General features: G+C 30.6%; 1 non-coding gene across 1 annotated transcript; it reads right to left on the minus strand.

Moving 5' to 3' along the window:
- Positions 1 to 4,377: 4,377 nt before the first annotated feature.
- Positions 4,378 to 4,465, minus strand: TRNAS-GCU (transfer RNA serine (anticodon GCU)). Its single transcript has one exon. It is a non-coding gene; the product is annotated as a tRNA-Ser (tRNA).
- Between the last annotated feature and the right edge of the window lie 4,698 nt (positions 4,466 to 9,163).

Below are 9,163 nucleotides of genomic sequence, written 5' to 3' on the forward strand. Positions count from 1 at the left end.
GATGACGTAATCAAAATATTGCAATAAAAAAAACTTCTTATATCACTTACACAAAAGTAATTTTTTGTATCACAAAAAATACAATGAGACCATCATGTGCGTGAAAAGCAAGGGTCATGAAAGGGAGATAACTAGCTTCATTTATACACAATCGGATTATATTTGTTTGATACACTGTTGTCAATATTAATGTGAATAATGAAAAACGCCTATAATGGACAAAACAAAAGAATTATAAATGAATAAAAAACAAATGGAAATAACAATTTGAGTTGAATAACTATATTTAACTAGATAAAGTTAACAAAATAGAATAAGAGAAAATATTCTAATAATAATAAATTCTATTAAAATAATAGAAAAGAATTAAAAAAAACTACGTACTTAGATTGGCACTATAGAGATAATCAACATAGATAGACATAAAAGATGTAGGCGAAAGAAGAAATTAAGGAAGAAGTAGAAAAAAATATATCGGGTTTGTGGATTGAATAAACCCGATATATTTTTTTTCTATTCATCTTAGATCAATTTATATCAATAAAATAAAAATCGATTTTTTCATTAGCGAAGACGCAATTTTAAGGTAATAAGTGTATAGTATGAATAGAACAAGAGAGAGGGGGAAATACTAAAGAAAAGGTTAGTCAAAGCTATATACAAGTTAAGTTATCACACCCTCGTTTTTTTATTTCATTAATAAAAATGGAATTTCGGTTATTGATTAAGGTGAAGTTCCGTAAAAACACCTGCCTTCTTTAAAATATCATGAACAGTTCCTGTAGGTTGAGCACCCCTTTTCAAGGAAATATAGAATAGCAGGAACATTTAAATAGGTTTGATTCTTTATCGGATCATAAAAACCCACTTTACGAAGATCTCTTCCTTCTCTTCGGCATCGAACATCAATTGCAATGATTCGATAAACGGCTCATTGGGATAGATGTAAATTTTAAGTACCCCCCCCAGAACCGTATAAGAAGTTTTCTCCTCGTACGGCTCGAGGAAATTCAAAGTTATGTATAGAATTCTAATTAATGTCAAATAGATCTATAGATTATTAAATCAATTAGACTATGATTTAAAAATTTTTTTCTTATTCTTTTGTTTTTCTTTTGAAAAAAAAAAACTCATTCTTATCCCCATAACTCAAGTTGGATAACTCTCACGCAAAGGAAAAAAAACCCTTAAGCTTAAGCATTTCATTTATTGAGCGGTCTCTAACCTCTTTATTTTTGCCTGTCTCCGTTAGAATCTATTTCGATTCTTCATTCTGATCTAGTTTAGTTATTGAGACAATTGAAAAAGATTTTTACTTGTTCCGGGATCCTTTATCCTTTCCTTGAATCATTGGGTTTAGACATTACTTCGGTGATCTTTAATCGTTTCAAAATGGTAGCAACATACCATTTTTTTTGATTTCCTTTTTATCAAAGAATCATATAAATAATGGATTCTCGTGTGATACACTTTTAATCCAATTTGATGTTTGAATTTGAAACTTGTTCGAATTGGATCCTTTCGATTTGTATACCGAACCTATACTTACGAAGTAGTTTTAACTTATTGATTGACACTAACCCTAGATCTCTGCCCTTGATAAATGAATCAATACTTTCTACTCGAGCTCCATCATGTACTATTTACATCAAAAACCCTAAAAAAAAAAAAGAGCTCGAGTGCAACCGAACAAAACTATGTCGAGTCAAGAGCATCTTCATTCCTATATAATATAAAATGGTGGGTGTAAGAATCCACAGTGGATCATGTCCTTCAAGTCGCACGTTGCTTTCTACCACATCGTTTTAAACGAAGTTTTACCATAACCTCTAATTTCTTGGAACTGGTATGTAATTGATTCATTTATGGAATCATGTATAGTCATTGGGTTAGTTGGTCCATAGTAATCTATACTCTTATGACATGGGTAGTTTTTGAAAAGTCTTAGCAATACTTCAATTTATTGAAACCCATATTTTATTGTATATATTGTATCAATAACATTTTTTTGTATGAGTGCAATATTTATTTCTCTATATATAGATATTTTCTAGATAGAGAGAGATTTTTTGAAATTTCTATAAAATCAATTAAGAAATAATTAATTACGAATAATTAAGAATCTCCATTTTTCAATTTCTTCATAGAATGGATTCACGAGTTTAACACTTCTTCGAGTACCAAGGACTCATAAGAAATAATTAAAAAGATTTACTTGATTGAAAATTTACTACCTAAATATTATATTATAATATTATTTGAATAAATTTTTGTAAAGGATTTATTACATTTGATTATGATAAATAAATGTATATTCGGGATTAACCCATCAATTAGATAGATCTAAAATAAAAAAAAAAAAAAGAAATAAAACGATAAAAATAGATAATAACAATACATACATATCAGCATTTTCTGCCTAGTTTATTTAACTTAAGAGACTCAATAATCTTTCCTTAAAATAAAGTGAAAAAGATGTATGAATTGTTACTTGGATTTACAATTATTCATTACAGACAAACATACGAAAAAATGAGGTGAAAAGAAATACATAATATGTTACATATGTAACTTGATTCTTTGTTAATCAGATTCGGGCAGATATTCAAATTGATATCTTCCGTTATGGATTAACTCCTATCTACCCCCAATTAGATCGAGTAGATGCATCATAAATAAAAAAAGGATCCTACGGGGGACTGGACTAGTTTCGGAGGTGCTAGACTATCTTGTATAAGGCGAAAGTCAAACAGATCTAGAGTAAACGATTGTTCCTACCTATTTTTTTTTATTTGACTCTAAAATTTAGTACCCTAAACCCTAAATAGGTCTTAAGTTTCTTAAGACCATTAATTCAATTCCATTAGTGCCAAAAACACAAGACCTTCGTGTTTATAATTCAGAAATCCACAGAAAAAAAATACTCGGGTTTCACAAACCATTTAAGAGATAGAGAATAATAGAGGCTTTCGCATTTCTGAAATGCATCATTATAAGAAAATAATAAAGAACAATCACATTCGATCTATATTTAGACTCTTAAGCATAAGGTTGTTTTAAAACGGCAATCTATAGTCTGATATCGAATATTTTTCCATATATCTTATAATATACTATTATTATATATAATAATAATACGCATACTCTGGGACGGAAGGATTCGAACCTCCGAATAGCGGGACCAAAACCCGTTGCCTTACCACTTGGCCACGCCCCCATTTATATTCAACACTAATAAACACTAATATTGGTAGTGCTTAGTCGTCAATTCCAGTACAAATATTTATAGAATAAATTAGATTGTTGCTCAGATTTTGATACGTTTATAGATCCAATTAAACTCAATTTATTGATCATTACATATAATTCCATTAAGATATTGTATGAAAGTAGGATTTCTTCTATTCTCGTTTTATTTGAGAATTGAAGGATTTTTGATTGGCTGAGTTCAAATCAAAGAAAGGTTTTTTTGACCTACTTTATGTTATTAATTTTTCCCTTATCCCTTATATCATAGCAATAATAGGGGATTAATAACTCAATCAAATCAAAAGAAATACAATTATCTTCAAGAACAAAGAAAAAAAAATTGTTATGCTTAATATCTTAAGTTTCATCGGTATCTGTCTTAATTCTTTCCTTTATTCAAGTAGTTTTTTCGTCGCCAAAATTGCCCGAGGCCTACGCTTTTTTGAATCCAATAGTAGATGTTATGCCAGTAATACCTCTATTCTTTTTTCTATTAGCTTTTGTTTGGCAAGCTGCTGTAAGCTTTCGATAATATTTTTAATACTGTCCGAGACAAATTCATGATTTACTAGAAAAAAAAAAAAAAAGATTCTAACTAGTTATAAGATCAGATAAGTTGTACATACAGTCTGAAGCTTTAAGTTGAATCCAATATTGAAATTATTCTATAGCTATGATAAATCTGGATCACTCTCATTTTCTTATTCTTACTTTTTTCCTTTGAACGACCCTCTTCGAGTCCCCCACAATGATAGAATTGTGGGTATGAAATCCAATTTGAGTAATCAAGGACTCAACTCTTAAAATTTTTTCCTATTTATAGAAATAACTTCACTGCATTTCTTGGTGTCAAACCAGATTAAAATAGAGAATCTATTCTCTTAAAAAAAAAATGATCTTGGAGATTGTGTAATGCTTACTCTCAAACTATTTGTTTATACAGTAGTAATATTCTTTGTTTCTCTCTTCATTTTCGGATTCCTATCTAATGACCCGGGACGTAATCCGGGGCGTGAAGAATAACAAAATCAGATTTTTTTTCCTTGCTTGATTTTGAAATGTTCTTAACATTTTATCTATTCCACATCTTTCCTCAACTATAAAAAAATACCAAGTAATTGACAGAAACGGAAAGAGAGGGATTCGAACCCTCGGTACAAAAAAATCGTACAACGGATTAGCAATCCGACGCTTTAGTCCACTCAGCCATCTCTCCCCAAATTGAAAAAGGATAATTACTATGATACATTGTATAAAAAATAGAAAATAAAGGCTTGAAAAAAGCCCTTCTTTATCTCTCTTTATTATCTTTATCTACCCCTTTATAGATATATAATTTCATTATATTGATATAGATAATTATCTAGATATATCGATGGATATCTATCAAATCGATAAAAACTTTTTTTTATTAGGAATTCCATTTAGATAAATTAGATTTCATTAGATAAGGGCTCAAAAGAAGAGATATCTTCAATCCTAATATATAAATAATACCAATATATTAAAGATTCATAAAAATATTTATAAATAAAAAGAAAGTACCTTTTTTAGTTTATTTCATCCGAAAAGCCCTTTTCTTTTTATTTTTAGTTCCACGGCCTGGCCTGGTCAGTACCTAGCCGGGCTTTTTTTGTTCCAATAAATCGTAGATCAAATTATTTATTTGATTTGAAAATGTTTTTGAAAAAAAAAAAAATAGAAACAACAAGAATCCTAAGAAGATTTATTATTTCAATTCCTATGATACAGAAAAAGATGATATAGAATCAAGGTTCGATTTCTTATTATTATTTTTTAGTACTTTACTAGAATAAAAAACTTGTTAATTAGTTAATTAAAACGAGTCCTCTTTTCCTAATCTCATTAGTGGCCCTGATGAAAATACGTCAACGCTCAAATTTTCATGATTATTTTCTGATCCGATCTTTTTATTACTTATTAATACGACTTATTTTCGTCTTCGACAAAAGGTCCATTTATATACAATAATTGCATTGTAGCGGATATAGTTTAGTGGTAAAAGTGCGATTCGTTCTATTAATCCCTTAATAGTTAAGGGATCCTTCGGGTTGATTAATATTCCGATCAAAAACTTTATTTCTTAAAAGGATTTAATCCTTTACCTCTCGATGAAAGATTCGAGGAAAAATAAAAATTCTCGTGATTTGTATCCAAAAATATGTTCTAAATTGAAAAAATTGGATCATGAAATTACGAAACATAATTTTATTGAATTGGATCAATACTTCCAATTGAAGGAATAAGGGATCCATGGATAAAGGTGGAATTTTTTTCTAATCGTAACTAAATCTTCAATTTTTTCTTTGTATAAGGGAGATTGAAGCAAAACAAAATAGCTATTAAACAATGTCTTTGGTTTACTAGAGACGTCGACATCGTTTTTTTAGCTCGGCGGAAACAAAATACTTTTCCTAAGGATTATATTAAATAGAAATAGGGAACGAAATAAATAACTGGAAAGATTGTTATAATCTCCTCTTGTATAGGGATCATCTATAAAGCGGGTCCTTTTGAATGCATTCAGACGGAAAGGCTGACATAGATGTTATGGATGGTATTTTTTTTTGTTTACATCTTATAAATTTAGGAATTTATCCATCTTCCATAAAGGAGCCGAATGAAACCAAAGTTTCACGTTCGGTTTTGAATTAGAGACGTTCAGTTCAAAATGATGAATCAACGTCGACTATAACCCCTAGCCTTCCAAGCTAACGATGCGGGTTCGATTCCCGCTATCCGCTTATCTTATCTTATAATATTCTTATCTTATAATTTATATATATTATAAATAGAAATTAATTAATAATGGAATTACTCAAATAAAAATTTTCAATTTACTTAATTTTAACTAAATTTTAACTAATGTATTAGTTAATGTAATGCATCATTGAATTCAATATGCAATTTCCGGAATTCTCACACATTTTTTTTTACGAACAAGAGAGGTGAAAATACGAAAAAAAAAATTGGAATCAAAAGCGTCCATTGTCTAATGGATAGGACATAGGTCTTCTAAACCTTTGGTATAGGTTCAAATCCTATTGGACGCAATTTTTTTTCATATATTTTTTTTTAGTTTTAAATTTTCTATATCATGTCAAGAAAGGAAAGATTTTGAATGATTTGAATAAGAGACGCTTATTTATTAATAGTAATTTATAAATTAGTTTTAATATTAATTGTAACTCTAGTTTTAGATTTATTATATAAATAAACTAATAATTCAATTCTGTTTTATTTGAAGATAAGATATTAGTAGAAAGGATATTCAAATTCCAAATATTAAGATATTTATGATATTCTAAATATATTATTAGAAATATAATCTAATTTTAACTTTAACTATATTTATAAAAAAATTTCTTAATTGTATTTACATTTCATTTTAATATTGATATATATTTCTAGAAATATTATCTACTTTCTTTAATATATTTATATATATTTTTTATTTTATATAAATTATATATATATATATTCTACCTACTAACACCTAATAAATGAAAAGAATGAAATTATTTCATGTTTCAATTTTAACATTTGAAAGTTCTAAATTGATTTATACTTTACTTGTTTTCTTTTATACTTGGTCTTGAAGTAGAAAACGTTCCATCTGTTCCTGAATAGCTTCTTTCAAAAGGGCTTCCGCTTCAGTGGTCAATGTCTTCGTAGAAGAGATTATTTCTTGAAACTGAGGTTTATTCGTTTTTACGTAAGTACGTAACTCAAGAAGAAATTTCCTTACTTGTCCAATTTCTAATGAATCAAGATAACCATTAGTTCCGGTATAAACAGTCATTATCTGTTCGTCTACCGTGAGAGGTGCTGATTGGGATTGTTTGAGCAACTCACGTAATCGTTGACCTCTTGCCAATTGATTCTGAGTAGCTTTATCGAGATCAGAAGCGAATTGCGCAAAGGCTTCTAATTCGGCAAATTGAGCCAATTCCAATTTTAATTTGCCGGCTACTTGTTTCATGGCTTTAATTTGAGCTGCAGATCCTACTCTGGAGACGGAAATACCCACATTAATAGCAGGTCTGATTCCAGCATTGAATAGATCGGCAGATAAGAATATTTGTCCATCGGTAATGGAAATTACATTAGTAGGAATATAAGCTGAAACATCTCCCGATTGGGTCTCAACTATTGGTAAAGCAGTCATACTTCCTTCACCTAAAGCAGAACTTAATTAGCGGCTCTTTCCAAAAGGCGTGAATGCAAATAAAAAACATCTCCCGGATAAGCTTCGCGGCCCGGCGGTCTTCGTAAAAGAAGAGACATTTGTCGATAAGCTTGTGCTTGTTTGGAGGGATCATCATAAATGATTGAAGTGTGTTGTTTTCTGTACATAAAATATTCAGCCAAAGCTGCTCCTGTATAAGGGGCAAGGTATTGTAATGTAGCCGGAGAATCTGCCGTTTCGGCTACTATAATAGTGTATTCCATTGCGCCCCTTTCCTGTAAAGTAGTCACTACTTGAGCCACAGAAGATGCTTTTTGACCAATAGCTACATAAACACATATTACATTTTGCCCTTGTTGATTGAGAATCGTATCCGTGGCTACTGCAGTTTTACCGGTCTGCCTGTCCCCAATAATTAATTCTCGCTGACCACGTCCGATAGGAATCATTGAATCAATAGCAATAAGTCCTGTTTGAAGAGGCTCGTATACGGAACGTCTCGAAATAATACCAGGAGCGGGGGATTCAATTAACCGAGAGTCAGAAGATGAAATTTCACCTCGGCCATCAATAGGTTTAGCCAGGGCATTTATAACACGACCTAAATAAGCCTCGCTTACTGGTATCTGAGCAATTCTTCCCGTTGCTTTTACAGAACTTCCCTCCTGTATCAGCAAACCATCACCCATTAATACAACACCAACATTATTTGATTCTAAATTTAGAGCTATGCCTATAGTACCCTCTTCAAATTCTACTAATTCACCTGCCATTACTTCATCAAGACCATAAATACGAGCAATGCCGTCGCCTACTTGAAGTACAGTACCGGTATTTACAATTTTTACTTCTCTATTATATTGCTCAATACGTTCACGAATAATATTACTAATTTCATCTGCTTGAATGGTTACCATGAGTATTTCGTAATTATTTTTTTTTAAGAAAAAAAAATAATGCCTACAGTAGAAGGACTAATCAGTTAGTTATTTCTTTCATCGTCCCAAACATGCCAATATTAGCACTGATGGTACGTAAATGTAACTCGTTGTCCAAACAACTATTCAGAGTTCCTAGAGCTCCTTGTAAGGCTTGTTGGAAAACCTGTTGTCGTACTTGATTAATCGCTTTTTGTTGTTCAAAACGAATAGTTTCATTTTTATAATTTTCTAATTGTTCCAAACTTTTAGAAGTTGAATTAATCAAATTCAATTTTTCTCGTTCTATCTCAGAATATCCATTCACTCGAAACTGATCGGCTTCCATTTCAACTTTTCGTAAGCGAGCCCGGGCTTTTTCCAGCTGTTCAATGGCCCCCTCACGTAGTTCTTCTGAATTTTGAATTGTTTTCAAGATCCTCTGTTTTCGATTATCTAATAAATCACTTAATGAAAGTAGATTGTCTTTCCATTCATTTCAAAACTTCGACGATCCCTTCCCGAACCAAACATGAATCTTTCGATTCATTTGGCTCTCACGCTCAATTATTGCAATTATTTCTGAGAAATTCCCATATATCTTTTTGAATGTAATGAGCCTATCCTCTTTTCTCTATTCATATTCCACAAAGAAAAAGAAAAAAATATGGATCATTAATCCAAGACCCGAATATTCGGAGGACTCTTCTGACCAAACAAACAATTGTCAGCAAAGTTGTTTCTTTTTTTTTCTTGAAATCCAAAAAAATTTTCTTACTTTATACAT

The sequence above is a fragment of the Cucumis melo genome, unplaced genomic scaffold (assembly GCF_025177605.1).
Source record: "Cucumis melo cultivar AY unplaced genomic scaffold, USDA_Cmelo_AY_1.0 utg001486l, whole genome shotgun sequence".
Taxonomy (NCBI): Eukaryota; Viridiplantae; Streptophyta; class Magnoliopsida; order Cucurbitales; family Cucurbitaceae; genus Cucumis; species Cucumis melo.